This window comes from Triturus cristatus, chromosome 3_2, assembly GCF_964204655.1.
Source record: "Triturus cristatus chromosome 3_2, aTriCri1.1, whole genome shotgun sequence".
Classification (NCBI taxonomy): domain Eukaryota; kingdom Metazoa; phylum Chordata; class Amphibia; order Caudata; family Salamandridae; genus Triturus; species Triturus cristatus.
The window spans coordinates 602,436,769-602,453,960 of NC_140584.1; the positions used below are offsets into that span (position 1 = coordinate 602,436,769).

General features: G+C 48.6%; 1 protein-coding gene across 8 annotated transcripts in view; it reads left to right on the forward strand.

The window, feature by feature from the left end:
- The first annotated feature begins 6,184 nt into the window (after nt 1-6,184).
- Nucleotides 6,185-17,192, forward strand: part of ADGRB2 (adhesion G protein-coupled receptor B2) — a 1,096,893-nt gene continuing 1,085,885 nt past the window's right edge. For all 8 annotated transcript variants that reach the window (XM_085648478.1, XM_085648471.1, XM_085648472.1 and 5 more), the window contains exon 1: nt 6,185-6,637. The gene's annotated coding sequence lies outside the window, so the exon portion shown is untranslated. The remainder of the gene's footprint in view (nt 6,638-17,192) is intronic.

The window sequence follows — 17,192 nt, forward strand, 5'->3', positions numbered from 1 at the left end:
CTATGACATGCCACTCCAATCTACGCCACTTACTCCATGACATGACACACCACTCCACTCTACGCCCTTCCACTCCACACCATTTATCCCACTCAACTCTACCCCACTCCACTCCAATGTTCCCCAACCTACCACACTCCACTTCGCTACAATCTACCCCAAACTACTCCACTCAATCTACCCCACTCCACCCTATCCCACTCCACTCATAGCCCTGCCAAGTGCCACGCATCTCACATTACAATACCGCATTTCCAGCCAGTTTCCCGCATTACGGCAATGCCTAGGATTGTCACGCAAAAGAACCATGTCCTGAATTGCGATAAAACTGTGTAGTTCCAGTTTCTCGCTTTGCAGAGACGGACGCATAAAACCTGAGCTTGTTTTTCAAAAGCCACAAGATGGCGCTAGTGTACAATGGGAGGCATAGAAATCTCAATAAATTATTATGTGGAAATAGCCTGTTATTACAGCAACTCATACGCAAGCCAAACGAACTTCAGATATTTGAAGATCGAAACACAAAGCCACACACCGGCCTAATTAATGTAAATAAAACACTCCCTGCTAAAATCATAGTATCAAACAGATGGCCAACTTGTTCAAGGCTTCCAAATACATGCCAAAAACTGGGTCAGTCTAAATTGGAGTTAAAGAGGGGTCTGATTGGAGAACTGTACAGGGAGAAGATCTCAGCTAGGGCCCCTCTTTCATTCTGTAGTTGGACTCGAGCCCCACGTGGCAGAGAGCCTGGACACACTCTGTCAATTGATCATGATCCGATCACGCCATTAATTTGATTGGTTGCCAGCCAGGGAGGCGAAGACTGGCTAAGGCAGGGAATCTCTAATGTACTGTTTCTCTGTCACCCTGCCCGGCAACAGGTGTCCGACTGAGTCTGTAGGCTGTTCCATGCTTCTACTAGTAAGGGGCCGATTACAAAGTCGTTCGGAAAGGCTCTGAATGGGATTTTGAATCTGAGAATCCGATTCGGGACCCATGTTTCCAACTGAATCGGATAGATTACCGAATGACCGATTATGATGCAGGGAAACCATTCGGGCTGTCTGATCCGGTTCCGAACAGGATTTGGACAGCCGGAGTTGTTTGGAGCTGAATCATACAGGTCTATGGACACGGTTTCCGACCGAGTGATTACGATGACCGATTCTGTCAGCCGTTCAGAATCAGTATGCCCGACACAAAGTGGCTGTTGGAATTTGACTTTGGGGGCCTGTAGCAGGCCCGCCTTCACCCGGAGGCCTCCGGTTGGGGCCCGTGGGGGTACCCATGGAATCCCTCTTTTCCACCATGCACAGTGGGGCAGGCACCATGGGGTGCCCGCCACAGGGTGCATTGTTTTCCCCAACCACCCCGTTCGGAACACAGGCTCCAAATGATAGTAAATGCGATTCCACCGAATGATACACAGAAGCATCGTAATCGGTCGGTCAGACTCGCAGACCCGATTCGGTCGGAGACGATTCCGAAACCGATTCGGTCAGAAGAGTTTCCGAACAATATCGTAATCGGCCCTTAAGTGTAGGTGACACTATATTGTTTGCGAGAAAGTGTCATTCATAGTTGTTGAATGTCACTCATAATTCCACTGAAATTATGAAAATGTCACACATCAGCAATCTGAAACTTTGGCACTATGCTCTCCAATCTACCCCGCCCCAATTTACCCCACTCTAATCTATCCCACTTCAATCTACCCTACTCTTCCCTAATCTACCCCACTCAACTCCAATCTACCCCAATCCACTAAACTATAATCCAATCACCATACTCCACTACTCAAATCTACCCGACTCCACTCCAATCTACTCAACTCCAATCTACCCTACTCCACTCAATCGAACCCAATCAACCACACCCCACTGCAATCTACTTCACTCCACCCCTAATCAACCACACTCCATTCACATCTACCCGGCTCTTCTCCAATCTACCTAGTCTACCCCACTCTACTCCATCCACTGCAATCTACCCCAATCGACTCCTTCCAATAAACTCTAATCAACTCTACTCCAATGTACCTGACTCCACTTCAATTTACTTGGGAAAAAGGGGGTGGTGATGGACAGAGTTTCTGAATGATGCAGAATACTCTTACCAAGTCAAGAGATCATGGTTTTAATCCATCACCGTTTTTTAGCTCACTGCACCATCCCAGCTCAGAACCTGGCTACATGCAAATTAGTCTGTACCTGTCGCAGTGCATGATGGGAACAGGGCAAACGAAACTACCAAGCCAATTCTTATACTGGGAAGGAAACAAGCTTCCGGGGACCGGTTTCACAGCCTTCGTCGGCCCGGCTATCCCACTTCAATCTACCCTACTCTTCCCTAATCTACCCCACTCAACTCCAATCTACCCCAATCCACTAAACTATAATCCAATCACCATACTCCACTACTCAAATCTACCCGACTCCACTCCAATCTACTCAACTCCAATCTACCCTACTCCACTCAATCGAACCCAATCAACCACACCCCACTGCAATCTACTTCACTCCACCCCTAATCAACCACACTCCATTCACATCTACCCGGCTCTTCTCCAATCTACCTAGTCTACCCCACTCTACTCCATCCACTGCAATCTACCCCAATCGACTCCTTCCAATAAACTCTAATCAACTCTACTCCAATGTACCTGACTCCACTTCAATTTACCCCACTCCACTCTACTCCTCTCCAATCGACCCCAGTCTAATTCACCCAATTCCATTCCAATTGACCCCACTCCACTCCAAACTTCACTGCAATCCATCCAACTCCATTCTAGGGGTGGGTGGAGCTGGCGTAGTGCCTCTATGCGTAGGTCCAGGGAGTTTGAAAAAAACTCAGTGGAGCTACACTTAGCTCCACTCCGCTCCCTCCTCGCTCCCCCTCTCAAATGCTCTAAAAATAATAAAAAGAAGGCAATTACCTGTTTTTCTGCAGCCTCCCCTGCCTAGCCGCTCTCCTTCCTACTCCTCCCCACCTCGCGCCCTTCTTCATTGAAAAAAAGACTACGTTGTACGTCTTGTGCGTGTGAGTTTTGCCTATCCCTGCGTTCACCACAGAGCGCGGAGTAGGTAAATCTCCGCAAACTCCCCTGGCGGAGCGGAGTTACCCGCTCAGGATTGCTTCTCTCCACTCTAATCTTTCCCCTCCATTACAATCCACCATTTGTATGACAGAACGATGCATGATTAGGCAATGCATGCCTAAACAACGCAGCCTCAACTACAACCGCGTCTTTACCATGCATGCCTTTACAACAAATTTCATTGTAAAGGCATGATTGGTAAAGGCATATTATTGGTAAAGATCACAACCCACACCCCATGGCTTGAGCCCTACAACTCAGCCCTGTAGTGCCCCTTTCCCAGCGCCCTAAAACCCAGCCCTGAAAACTACCCAGACACGAGTCCCCTGCCCATAGCCCTAAACCCGGCCACCAGCCCTAAAAACTACCCTGACTCCCCCGTGAGCCCTAAAACCCGGCTCCAGCCCTAGTTACCAAGCTTCCTGTTCCTCTCCTCTCCCATTCGCTCTGCAACTAGAGCGCTGACTGCCTTAACCACGCATATGCATATAACCAGAGTTATCTATTTCTGAAGCAATATTAAATCAGTGCAGTAAAATACATGGAAAAGATAACATTGCAGTCAAATGAAAAAACAATAATGACAATTGGTTACTTGCAGGTCGAGTTACATGTAAACCTTACAGAGTTATGGTCATGTGGGCCCCAGGACTAGGCCACAACAGTCAGATAAATGTTACCTAGCCAGTAGAGTACGGGTGCAGGATTTGTCCTGAGTGTCCTTGGTGCTGAAGGGGAGCCGTGCTGGTGCTGATTTTACCAATTACGCAGTGCTGCAAGAAACATAATGTAAACACACAATAGATACACAGCTTCTGATGTCGGATGATGGTTGCTACTTTTTCCCTGTAGGTGGAGGGTCGAGTGTGGGGGGCAGTTGCCGATTTTGTGACCAACAAGCCTTGGCAGCAGTAAGCACAGCGAAAAGGTACTGGAACTTCTCTGGGTCTGGGGGAGTGACGTAGCGGCCTGAAACTGCGGGCAGGCGAGACTACAACTCTCACAATCCATTGGACCACCTTGATTTGGGCTATATCACGGAAGGCCTGGTGGCCAGCAATTCGTTGGATACAGCAAGTGTTTTTACCTGTAGTTTGCAGGGGAATAGTGCCACTAGCCCAGGGGAGTTTGAGAGTGCTTCTGGCTTCCACAGGGTCCCACTTTTCGGGAGTGCCGTGTTTTAGCCAGGGAAGAATGTTGTTCACTCAGTTACAAGTCTGTTGCACAGGGACAGAGTATCTCTCTTTTGCTTTGGTGCTGTGGGTGAAATCCTGTTATCAGTGACATGGGTCTCCTCTTCGTCCTTCCTTGATACAAATTCTGGTTTCTGGGGGGGCAAATCCCTTAAATCCTAGAATTAGGGGACTTAGGGGTGTGGGAGCTAGTAGCCAATGAGCAGATAGTCCCTGCAGCTAGTCTGCCCGTGAGATGACCCATCCGGGTGTATGTCACCTTTTCTACCTAGAACCCTCTATTCTGCCGCTCCTAAAGATGGCAGAAATCAGATTTTTGGTGGTCAGACCAGGCTGCTCACCCTAGAGGTGTGGCCAGCCTTCTGAAAGTGTATGCCTCTCTACATAGCTAATATTCCGCTTGTCTAGGTGCAATTGTGCCTGGGGCAGGGGGAGTGTGGTTTCCTCCACTGGGAGCCAGCCCTGATGCATATCAGAGGCGGTGCAGCCTTTGAAGCTAGCCGCCTTGATAAGCCACTTCACTAGCTTGTTTGGGAGGAGGAAGGTGTGACCTCCTTCCTGCCTAAAACTTTGTTCCTGGGAGTGATCACATTACCTGGCAGGAGGTCAGAGTTGTGTGTTGACAGCAGCAGGCATGGAAAAGCGCGGGCTGGTCAGCCAGAACACAGTGAAGCTGGGTCAACCAGTTGGGCAGCCTCAGAGTTTACCACCTGTGTGCATGCCAGGTCACCCAGGGCACAAGATTTGTGTCAGGGGTGAGAAGGCCTGTTGTTTGATACCAAACATGCCACATTTTTGTGGTACCATAATGGAGCTGCCCTTCTCAGAAGTGCCTAGTTTGTGGCCCAAGTAATTCTATGGACCACTAACACTTTTATTAATTTCCAATGAGAAAGGCCACAATAGGGACATACAGGCTTGCACTTATATAGCCTCACCTTTAATATATTGCACCCTGAACTCCTGGGCTGAGGAGGCTTACCTTAGGGGGTGGCTGCCAAATATTATGCGAAGCACATTTGACCGTGCCACACATGGTGACGGCCTAGTCGAGTTTGAGCAGTTTGTAATGCTCCTGCAGTCTGCAGTGGCAGGCCTGCTGTTAGTAATTTGCTTGGGTCACTCAGGGTGGTATAAAACTGTGCTGCAGCCCTGGGGACCAATGTACCACCTATGCACTGGGAAACCCTGATACCTTTATAAAAGGGTAGAGCCTTTACCAATTTGGGATTACCAAATTAAACATAACTGTTTTGGTAGAGAGCACAGGCACTGGGGTCTGGGCAGTAGACTCCAGCGCACTATTAGCCAGAACCAGTAGCATTTGGAGCAAAAAGTGTAGGGGTGGACCATACACAAAGGGGGCACTTTCCTACAACCCCAATCTACCCAACTCTATTCTACCCTATTCTACCGCCACTCCAATATACTCCCCTCCAATCTACCAAATTACACTCTACTACAATCTACCCCACTCTGATCTACCCCAACCCACACCACTTTTAGCCGTGCTGAACAACAGCCACAATCGTGCACTACATGGCTAAAAACAACTTGCCGAAGCAAACAGTTCTCCAATATGCGAGACCTATTGGCTTTGCCAGAGCTTTGTTTTTTGGTGTACTCAAGCCACATACCTGTAACTTGAGTGGTGAGTTCTGGGCCTCTTCTTCCACGCTTTCTTGTATTACCGCTTTCTCCCTTTCAGTTCGCCTTGTGTGGCTGCTGCTGCTTCACTTCAAAGAGTTTGAAGGAGGCTCACCGGCGCATGCGCGCTCTTCCCGCCTCTGCGCTCGCCTCCCTCCCTCGCGCTCCCCTGTCTCACTCACACTCACCGATAGGCGGAGGAAGCCAGCGCGTGCGGCGTTGAGAGCAGCAGCAATAGGAGCTGTGCTGGCTGAGCGCAAGCCGCGGCTGACAGCTCGAGAGCGCCAGGCTGCGTTGAGCTTGAGGAGGCATTGAGCGGGAGACGACAGTGAGCGGTGACCAGCGCTAGACGCGGCGACCATTGGGAACTGAAGGAAGCAGCGCAGTGGATACTAGGGGATACTGGAAAAGCTTCCTTCTGCAGAGCACTGCGGAGGCACGGACCAGTGAGGAGACCGTCCATCGGACAAGGCATCGAGTAGACAGTTGGCGCAGGGTACGGAGGGGCACGGTCGACATCCTAGAGTGATTCCTTTAGCCACTCGCCATGCCACCTTGCAATCCCCGGACCCTGTGGTCCCGCACCGGCCGGTGACCGAAGGAGCTGCAGGAGCACAGGGATGGCCGCCGAGCCCCCCAGCCATCCTCCCAGCATCAGGAGCCGCAGAGCCGCGCAGTACTGCTAGCGGACCAGGTATGCTGTTGCACCGATGGATGACTGGGCGCACTGCTACAGGGGTATGTGGGAGGAGGGTTATTTGGGTGACAGGTATGTCATGTTCACAGGGGCTTTTGACATAGCGATATGGGAGTAATAGCGTGCCTGTCAGGGAACGGGGTTACTAAGGTGGCTTCGAATCGCAGATGGCAAATGGCCCCATAGAGTGATTGATAAAGTCGGTCCAAAGATGCAGGTGTTAATGTGGTTCTGATATGGTGGCACGCTGCTTCTGGAGTGTGGGTGTAAACTGCTCTGACACGGGGCGGTTATCTCTGTGTGGGTGGTAGGCGGGCCTAGGGTGTATGTGTGGTAAATTGACTGAGGTGTTGGCAAGGTCCCTCTGGTGGTGAGAAAGGGAACATGAATGGGGTGGGGGGGGGGGGGGTGCTTCACCCCGGGTGGTATGGACAGCAATACGGTATGGCCGGGTTTTGGGTAGTAAGCCAGCCCCGGGTGGTACGTAAGGTGGGCTCTGGGGATGCGGTGGCTCAGTGGTGACCCTAGGGAATTTGAGTGGGGAAGATTCTCTGGAGGATGTGGCTGGAGAGGTTGCAGGAAGGAGCTGAGGGGACTTACAATGTGGGGTAAACGTATGACGGCTGGGGAGGTGGTCCATCTCCACGCACCCCACAGCATCTCCCATCTTCAGTCTGTACCACGTTGCCACCTGTGACGCGATGTCCCCCATCGCCCTCCCAGGGGATGGAGGCCCTCGCCCTCCCGCCTCTAACATGTTGACACCTGTGACATAAATCTCGTCGCCGCCATACCTTTCTCGTACACTGCATCCGCATGAACAGCTCTTGACCGTCTGCTGCATACCATGCAGCGATCCTTTCTTGTTCCATATCATCAGCTCTGCCCTCGTTGCTAGTCAGACAGCCATATGGACTGGTCTGCATCACCAGCCGTCCGTTCTCAGGTCCGCCTGTGCCTCACATGCTGACATGATCGGTCCCTACCTTCTTCTCACGATGCCGTTCATCTGGCTCAGGGCGCGCAGCCCCTCGGTGGCTATGCTTTCGATTTGCTCCGCTCTAGTACTGTGGGGCAGTTACTCATGCTCGAAGGAATGAGTATTAAAAGGTGGATATAACGGGGTAGGCTTTGGGGGCACTATCGGTTTATGACTGTCAGATTGGGTGTATTTGAAACAACAGTTGTTTTGCTGTGGGAGATGTGAGCTTAGATGCAGACGCGGACTCCAAACGCGGTCCTTTTAGTACACCTATATACATTTGTTAAGTATGGTCCTTCTTGCAGATTTTATTTTGTGGTGTGTTCTTTCGTGTGCAGATATGAGTTTTGGATGTGATACTTGCATGGATGAGCTTGTTTGTGGTGTGTTCCTAGAGGCGCAGCCGCGACTTTGGGATGTATTGTTTTAGTCGTAGATGTGAGCTTTGGGGGTGTTTCTAGAGATGCAGATGTGAGTTTCTGGTGTATTACTTGAGGTGCAGATGTGATCTTAGGGTGTGTTGATTGGGGTGCACGAGTTTCGGCTTTATTGTTTGAGGTACAGATGTGCTGCATTATTGAATGGTGAGCTTGTGCTGCTGTAGATGCAGTCCGCGTGCTTTGGTTGTACTGCGTCCTCAGGCAGGTGTCAGCTTGTTTTTTTTTCTTCGATATATTACTATGGTATGTGCTGCTTCGGGGTACTTGTGAGTTTGGGCAATGCTTTTTAGGAGAGATTGTGGTTTGCCACGTGCTGAACTGGGGAAGATGTGAAATAGGAACATGCTGCTTTAAATGCAGATGTGTCCTTGAATGTGCTACTGTAAGCCAGCCCTGCTCGGTATGTACAGCTTTAGACGCAAATGCGAGCTAGGGTTGTGCCCTGTTAAACAGTTTAGGGCAGATGCGATCTTGAAATGTTTTGATTTGGGCCGATGTGACCTTTCGGCATTCCTTGGGACAGGTTTGAGTTTGAATGTGTTTCTCAGGGGTTGTATGAGAATATAATGCACTCTTCTAGGTACAGATGTTGGCATAGCATTGCTTCTTTTGTGTGGATTTGAAATGGGATGCGTAGGGAAAGATGTGCATTTGAGGTTTGCAATTTTAGACGCAGACTTCAGTTTGGGATGTGTTGCTTTGGATTTGATGCTTCGGCACGTTTCAGGAGTTCTGAGTTGTCTTTATGGCAGGTGTAAGCTTCGTATTTCCTATTTTAAGAGTAGATACGAGCTGGGTGTATTTGGATTTGCGGAAGGTATGACCGAACTTGGGGGGCCTTCGATTCAGGTGTGAGCTTTGGGCCCTCGGGTGAGTTTGATGCCTGCTACTTCGGACAGATGTGGTCTTCGGGTAAGTTTTGATGTTTAGTTTAGGGCCGTAAGTCTACGTGCGATGCTTGGACGTTCTGCCAGTTCTGCTCCTCGTATTTGCTCTTGATGTGGGACTTAGAAGACGCATTTTGTTTGGAAAGTACAATCTTAGGGTGTAACTTCTGTGGGTCAGACGATGCCATTGTGGCGAGGGGAAGCCGGCTGCTCTGTCCTCTCCCTCACGCCCAGGCTGTCATGTACCAAGATCGTCTCGCTCTTGGACCTAACTTTCTAGTTGTGTCTCAGTGCTCCCGCCCCGGCTGCCCCATCGGGCCCCGCCCCATTCACTGTGAGGCCCTCGGTTGGCGCCCCACATGTGATTGACGCACCGAGCGCGTTAGCATGCTAAGCACAGCATCTGTCTGGTGTACCTCGCAGCTGGGTGCAAGGAGGGGGATTCGTAAGACGGGAACGTCCCCTGCTCCGGCGGGGTGAGAGCGGCCTTCACCGCTTCGTTTGGTGTGTCCGTTTTTGGAGACATTGCACAACTAGAACATGTGTGAAGCGGTGGAGGGTGGGTCTGGCCGTGGCGTGGCGTGGCCCCGTGCCAGAATCACGGTCCTTATAGTTCTGCTTCCCAACGAAATTTGCTTTTTGCAGTTTTGTGTAGCGTGAACAGACTCGACCTGAATGAACGTTTTGGATCAGGCTAAATTAAACAAGGACACATTATTTTTTTGTAGGCACGGGAAGTTAAATTGATTTGCACAGAAGCATCGGCACCAGACTCGAGCATGGTTTCAAAGTCGGCAGCTCTTCCCGTTCTGCCAAATCCTCTAACTGCTTTCCTGTCTCCCTGCCCTCCTGGGTGGCACCGTGTGATTGGCATAATTAATCTGGTGGCATCCGAACCTGGGGGTGGTGGGGTAGGCTCCTGAAGCTCTAGTAGCGCCGAGAAGCCCAGCCTTTTTCAGGCGCCCCGAGGTGCTTGAATTTCAGGGCCACCTGTTCTCAATTAACGGACATCGTTCTGTGTTACACAATTTACCATGGGGACACATCTCAGCAGGCCACAAGCGTCCTTTCTGGAACACCTTTGCCATACACTAACTGTCCTGTGCATATATTATATGACCTCCGAGAGGTTGCCTAGTGCGGTGCCTCCCTCGGATCTTCCATAGCTGCAGCGGGCCCCGTTCTCCTTCGCTGCTTCACACTGAAAGAGAATCCACAGGACGGTCGCGTGCGCGCCTCGTGCGCCCTTCAGTACTACGCCTGACAGTGGGATCGGGATCGGTGATGTGTGTTGTGCCCGTTGTGAATTCCTCAGCTAGCTCTAGATTGGCGCGAGCATCTCCTCCAGCCCGAAATGAAAGAATGCCCTGTTATCGGACCCGCACACACAGTTCATCTGTCCGCTGTAGCAATAGCGCGCCTTTTTTTTTTCAGTAGTCTTTGTGTAGGAGCCGGTATGGTGATCGAAGTTGTGTAAAATGTGCACCTAACTATAATCCACAGGCAGCATACACTATGAGGCAGATGTACAAGCCACTTGCGCCACTTTTGCGTCACTTTTCCCATGTTAAAAGTGACGCAAAAGTGGCGCAAGGCGCTTATAAATCTGCCCCTATATGTTTGTCACGCCAAAGGGGGCAGTTCCCTTCTCCTAATTCGAGTTCAGCGACTGCAAAAAGACTGTGAGCGGAGACTCCTGTCACTCGGGGTTTCTTTTGGAATGTGCGCTTCCATCAAGGCACGCGGTTTATTAAAGAGTTAGACAATTTCCGTCACTTTGTCCGAGTAGCTGCTCTTCCTCCCCCCACCGTCCACACACTGGACCTCTGTAGAGTAGGAGAACCCAGCCACCCACCCCTCCCTTGTAAAATAGCCCATCACGAGCATCGTTTGTGCGCCAGTGTACAATAGTTGTTGGCAGTGCTTTTTGTCCTCCCCAGTGTTTTTATAGGTTCTTCCTTGCCGTTTTGTTTAACCCCCACATACAATTTCGGCTGAAGATGCGCTGCAAAGCGCTAACAATAAACCCACAATCCAGTTCCATCCGACGCTTCGGCGCGGTTCCACATGAAGCCGCGCTGATCTGCATGCAGGACACACAATGTCCTGTTTACAAGGTGTAGGCAGGCTAATTTGGGTTTTCCCATGAACCTGAATTGTGGCCTGGCAGCACGGCATGGGGGCTTTGACCGATTTCATAGAGTATGGCGTAAGAAGAGGGCTCGAAAAACAGCGGCTGCTATGTTTCGAAAAGGTACATATTTTAATCAACCAACCACACAGAAATCAGCATCAAGAATGGAGTCGTTTTATTTGGCAGTGAATGCATGGGAGCAGCGGCCCCACACAGGCTACAAATACCCGGTACAGCCACCCAAGGGCTATAACGGGGCAATCTTAGCTTAGATCACCTGTTTGTAGGTTTTCTCTGCACTGGTGTTTGCAAATGTTTCAGGACTTCATTTTAATTAGTTGAAAATAACCGATGTCTTAATTATTTTTTATTTACGTTGTCCTTTGTTTTTGATTTGATCATTACTCATTCTTTACTTACCTCAACCATTTCCCCAATTATCATTGCCCCGAAACGAACTAATAGTTACAAGTAAGAGACCGAATCAGTACTCTCATGCAGTTATTTCTGGCTGCAATTTACCAGCAGCGTTAGAGCTGATCCATGGGTGACGCACTCTGAAGTGACGGCAAGGTAGGGTGACGTGTCCTTCTGCGCATTATGGAACACGTGTGATAAATACATCTGTTGTTTTCCTTATCTGTTTGCCGGGAAGCTACTGCCTTCTAACCGCCCCCTGCTCGCATTAAGGAAGTGTTTTCTCTGACTCCCAGGGCGCCAATTGAAAGGAGGCACTGCGCAGTTCCGCCAAGATAATATGTGGCCTGATTGCCTATAGGAAGAGGGCGTCAAAGCGTTGTTTCACCAAAGGGCAAGGGTGTGACTGGCAGGTCTGACATCTGTGAGGCTCGCATGTCCACCCAACTCTGTGAAGGGGCCAAAGGAGACACATTTATTTTACGTATTCACAGAGCACAGCATTTTATTGTTAACCACAGGTGACACTGAATTGAAACTAAAACAAACAGTAAAACGTGGCATTCTAAAGCTACTCGAACAGGAAATAAAGGGGGGTTGGCACACCTAACATAGAATCTGGCTCATACAGACAATTACAATATTTTTAGGTATTTCATATGGAATGAGAAGAGCATCCCTTTGGTCAGAAACTTGTTTCAAACTAGGATCGATCATTTTGCATGACTGACCAGTTAGAGCAAGAGATCTAAAGCCACATGACTTTACTGAACGGTTAGACAGAGCAACAGATCTGAAGCCACATTACTTTTTTTTATTTCTCATGATCTGATTTGTTGTAAAAGTGTACATATATAGTTGTAAACGTGTTTAAGCCATTTTATGTGGCATGCACATTTAATGCTGGTGAGTTTGGTTTTCACGCCTGTCCTGTATTTCCATTTTGGTACCCATACTTTGGCTCATTTTGCTCCTAATGCTGCTAGTAGGGCGATTCAAATACTGAAATGTAGGGTGCAGGATTCAGAGTAAATGGTAGAGGTTTCAACCTTACTGCATAACGACTGGAAAGGGTAGGTTAACATTAGTATTGGAGCTCATACACCGGCTGGAATGTTTTTTTGAATTACTATCGTTTTTTTTTCTAGACGTTACGTGGTGCAGATATTCTCTGAAATAATGAATTGATGTGTGCATGAGTCTGGGGAAGTTACCGTTTGTCGGAATGAACTATCTGTGAGCAGCAGTGGGGTTATTAGTTACAGCCATAATGGGCCCGATTCACAAACTGCATTTTGTAGAAGTGCTATTTTTCACATGCTACAAACTGCAGTTCACAAACCCATGACCACTGTGATGGAATGGGAATGACCCTTGCTTGGTATACTGCTCTCCTGCCCTGAATGCCGACTGAAGGCATATCTGGAATCCTGACTTTTACTTTGGCAGCTCGGTAGCTCGCTAATGTAGGTGTGTGCGAAGAGGCTTAAACTTGTCCATGTGCAATGGCTTGGACATGACCTAGAGAGGAGTAGAAAGCGTGCCCTCATTGTGGACAGAGGACCGCTGTCCATGTATTGCTATAACGCATAATTCAGTAGTGGCAGCATACCATGTTTTGGCGGGATTGATAGTGTAACCAGGCCTTTTGGCCTGTGTTGAGAGGGGTGAGACCATCTTCCGTGCTCATGTAAAGTTTTGCTGTATTGTTTATACCCGGAGCCTTGTGTTGACTTCCCCTGTGTTGACCTCGAGCACATTGTAATGCATGTAGCACATCTAGAAGTCGTGCTGAGTGCATAAACCAGCCCGAGTACTGAGTCCAGTGGGGTACATTTTGGATGCCCCTGGCTGGCACAACACAAGATAGAGCGTTCTTCCAGACCATGGAAGAAAATTGCCTGCATTTCTGTGACTGGAGGGAGGAGATTCAGGCACTAAAGTGAGGAGGGTGGAGACATGGCAACGTTTAGATTTTTCATGAGGTATTGCGTTAGCAAGGGACTGCTGGTTAGTCTTCCTGAGTCCTGCCATTTGTAGTTTGATATTTCAACCACATATAAATATAGATATATACATATAATTAAACAAATTAGGTATAATTACAGATTAAATATATGTTTTAAAAATGTAATATAGTTAATTAAAAATACATTTAACTCCAACTGATTAAAACAAATATGAACAGTATTTAAATATGTACATTTTAACCTTGTTTATTACAAATTAAATACAAATGTTAGTGTAGGTGGGTAATAAGAAATGTTTAAAAATTATAATTTAAAATGTCAGTTCTGTGTGGGATTTTGAGGATTTGTCTGGCTGTTGCATTGTGGATCCTTCATAGACTTCTGGTGAGTTGCTTTGTGATCCAAAAAAGAGGGTGCTCCTGTAGTCAAACTTGCTGGTGTTTAGGGTGTGAATGGCATGTTTTCTGGTGTAGCTTGGAAGCTATTCAAAGACCTTCATCAGCATCTTAAGGGTTTGGACGCCAGATGTAGTGATGGCACTGACTTGTGCCATCTTGCCAATTTTGCTATTGAGGATGATTCCAAGGTTCTTGGCGTGGGAGCTGTGTGTGGGTCCAAGTTCGGTCTGCCATTAGTTAAAGTCTGATGGCGAGGTGTTCTTGTCGACTACCACTACTTCTGTCTTGTCGGCGTTGAGCTTGAGATAGTTGGCTTTCATCCAGTTAACAAGTTCAGTCATGCAGGCGGTGAACTTCTTTCTTGTGTTGTGGGTGCTCTCAGAGAGGGAGCATTTCATCAGTGAGAATGTTGATGTTATGTGTGCAGATGACATTGGCCAACTGGATCATGTATGTGTTGAAGAAAGTGGTGCTGAGCGATGAACCTTGAGGCGCTCCACAGATGAGCTTGCAGGCTTCCAAGGAGTAATGTGCCTGTCTGACAGCTTGTTTTTTGTCTGTTAAGAAGGATCAGATCCACTGGAGAGTGGGTCCTTGGGTGCCAATCTCATGTAGGCACTTGATGAGGATGGGATATGAGACAATGTCAAATGCTGCAGAGAGGTCCAGGAGAATAAGTGCAGCCATGTCTCCTGTCAACGATCATGCAGATGTCATCTGTGACAGCCATGAGCACAGTTTCTGTACTGTGTTTGGGCCAGAATCCAGACTGCGTAGCTTTGAGGAGCTGGTGATTGGAGAGGAGTTGGTTGATACATTTCTCCAAGACCTTTGCTGGGTATGGCAAATGGGTCTGCAGTTGGAGACCATGGCTGGGTCATCAGATTTTTTCTTGAGCAGGGGCGTGATAGTGTGTTTCCAGATGTCCGGTGATGTGGCTGAATCAATGGAGGCGTGGAGGATGGGTGCTTCGCTGATCATCAGGAGTCCTTTGGTCAAGGCGTGGTGGGAGCAAGGGTCAGATTGGCCAGAGTGGATGGTCTTCATGGCAGCAGCAGTTACGATGGTGGTGACGGCAGGCCATTTGGCCAGGGTTCATTCATTAGGTGTGATGGGAAAAACGGGTCTGTTTGAGGGTCGAAGTTACCGATTTATAGAGGTGATTTTGTTACAGAAGAATTCATAGAGCTTGTTGCAATAGTCTTGCAAGGGTATGATGTTGCAGGAGGTGCGTTGAAGTCTTTGATGGCAAAGATTTCCTTGCTGCTACTTGTGCTGGCGACAATGCAGTCTGCAAGAGCTCTGCACTTGGTGTTCTGTATCTGCTGGTGGTAGTGCCTTAGGGCAGATTTGAAGATATCTTTGAACCACCTGGTGCAAGGTGCTGCAATTGTCTATTAGTAGGTTTTGAGCCGGGGGGGAGTAGGATTGAGGAATCCATTGAAAGTTCCAGAAGAACTGGATACCAAATTTGCAATTGTTACATAGGTGTCACCAGAATCACCTCTGCCTTTTGTCATCTGACCTCTGCTGTGAGTCTGGCAGTCAACGAGAAGGGAGGAAAGCATACCCTCCAATATGAATCCAATCCTGTAATATGCATCTGATGGCTCTGCTAGAGGGCCAGGGTGCCACCCGTAGAAGTGCGATAACTGGTGGTTCAGTTGCGAGGTGAAGAGTCCATTTGGAATGGGCCCAACTTGAGCATAATCTTCTGAAGCAGAGTTTGGTCCAACTTCCAAGCACTGGGATCCCTCAGATGTCTGACTGCTAGTCTGCTCTCTGATTCAGTCGACCCAGTAGGTACTCCGTCGTCAGCGATAGTCTGAGTTGGAGACTGTGAGTCTAAAAGTCTCTGGCCAAATGAGCAAATGCCTTATACTGAGTGCTGCCAAGGCAATTTATGTATCGGACTCCGAGACAGTGTCCAGCTTCAAAAAATTGGAACATGAGACTCTGCTGCCAAGCTCTTGACTGCAAAAGATCCTGCTAGGAGTTCCAAGTAATTGAGGTGCAGTATTCCTTCGTTTCCTGACCACGGACCTCCAGTGATAATATCCTCACAGCAAGCTCTCCATCCTTGTCGACTTGTGTCTGACTCGATGGCTAGATCCGGGGGCATACTAAAGATGACCATGCCATTCCAGGCATGCATATGGTTGACCCACCATCGGATCTCGGTCTGAACCTCCTAAGAGAGTTTCACTTCCTGGCCATGCGTCAAACCCCACCTGATGTGCATCGCTTTCAGGCGTTGAAGAGCTCTGTAGTGCAACGGTTCTGGGAAGATGGCTTGAATGGAGGAGAATAGATGCCCTACAGTTATGGCCAGGTGACTTAGTTATAGCTTCTATTTCTCCAGCGGTTTGCATAGCCCCATGTGGATGAGGAGCATTTCCTCCAAGGTCACCTCAATGACTGATGAATGGAGTCTATCTCGAATCCCAAGAAAACTAACTTCTGGGTTGGGATGAACTCAGTCTACTGAACATTAATAACAAATCAGAGGTCCTGGAACAGGTATATCCCCAACTGAAGTTGAACTAGTTAGGTGTTGCGATCCTGGCACATCAAGAGAATGCCGTCTAGGTAGACTTTAAAGTCTGAAACCCCAGGCTTGCAGCCATTCCATGTCTGGTCGAAGCACTTTGGTGAAGAAGCATGGTGCGGAGAAGTAACCGAACGAAAGACAAGTGAATGCAAAGGATTGTCCTTTCCATTTCGATTGTAGGAAGCATATGTGGGGGAAGAAAATCGGAATGGGCAGGTAAGCGTCATTCAGATTGAGTCAAAACATCCAGTTGAAGGATATCCCTGAGCAGGTGTATGCCTTCCATTTTTAAGTGCCCATACACTAACCACTAGTTGAAGTCTTTCAAAATTGATCACGCAGGTGGTACCCTTTGTCCTTTTTCTCAAGAAGGAAAATTATGCTGAGAAAACATCTGGGGTAAAGAGAAGGTGGCACGATCACCCCTTTCACCAGTAGAGTGTGTACCTATTGGTCCACCACTTACATTCCATCCTGCCAAAAAAACATGACCCTGGGGAGGGAAATCTCTCTTAGGGTCCCATAGAACTTTATGTGATGACCCCCAATGGGATAAAGTACCCACGCATCTCCTGTGATTTTGGCCCAATTGTGGGTGAATCATAGTACCCTTCCCGCCACCTCTCATAGGGAACAAGGAGTATTGCTTTCCATTGGTCCCACGTGGAACAATGCCGGCTGCCTAGAAGACTCTTCAGTTGCCTTGTCCTCTGCCGTTACCATGAGAGGGGAAGGAACGCCCCCAAAATTTCATTTAGTCCTGCCACTGCATG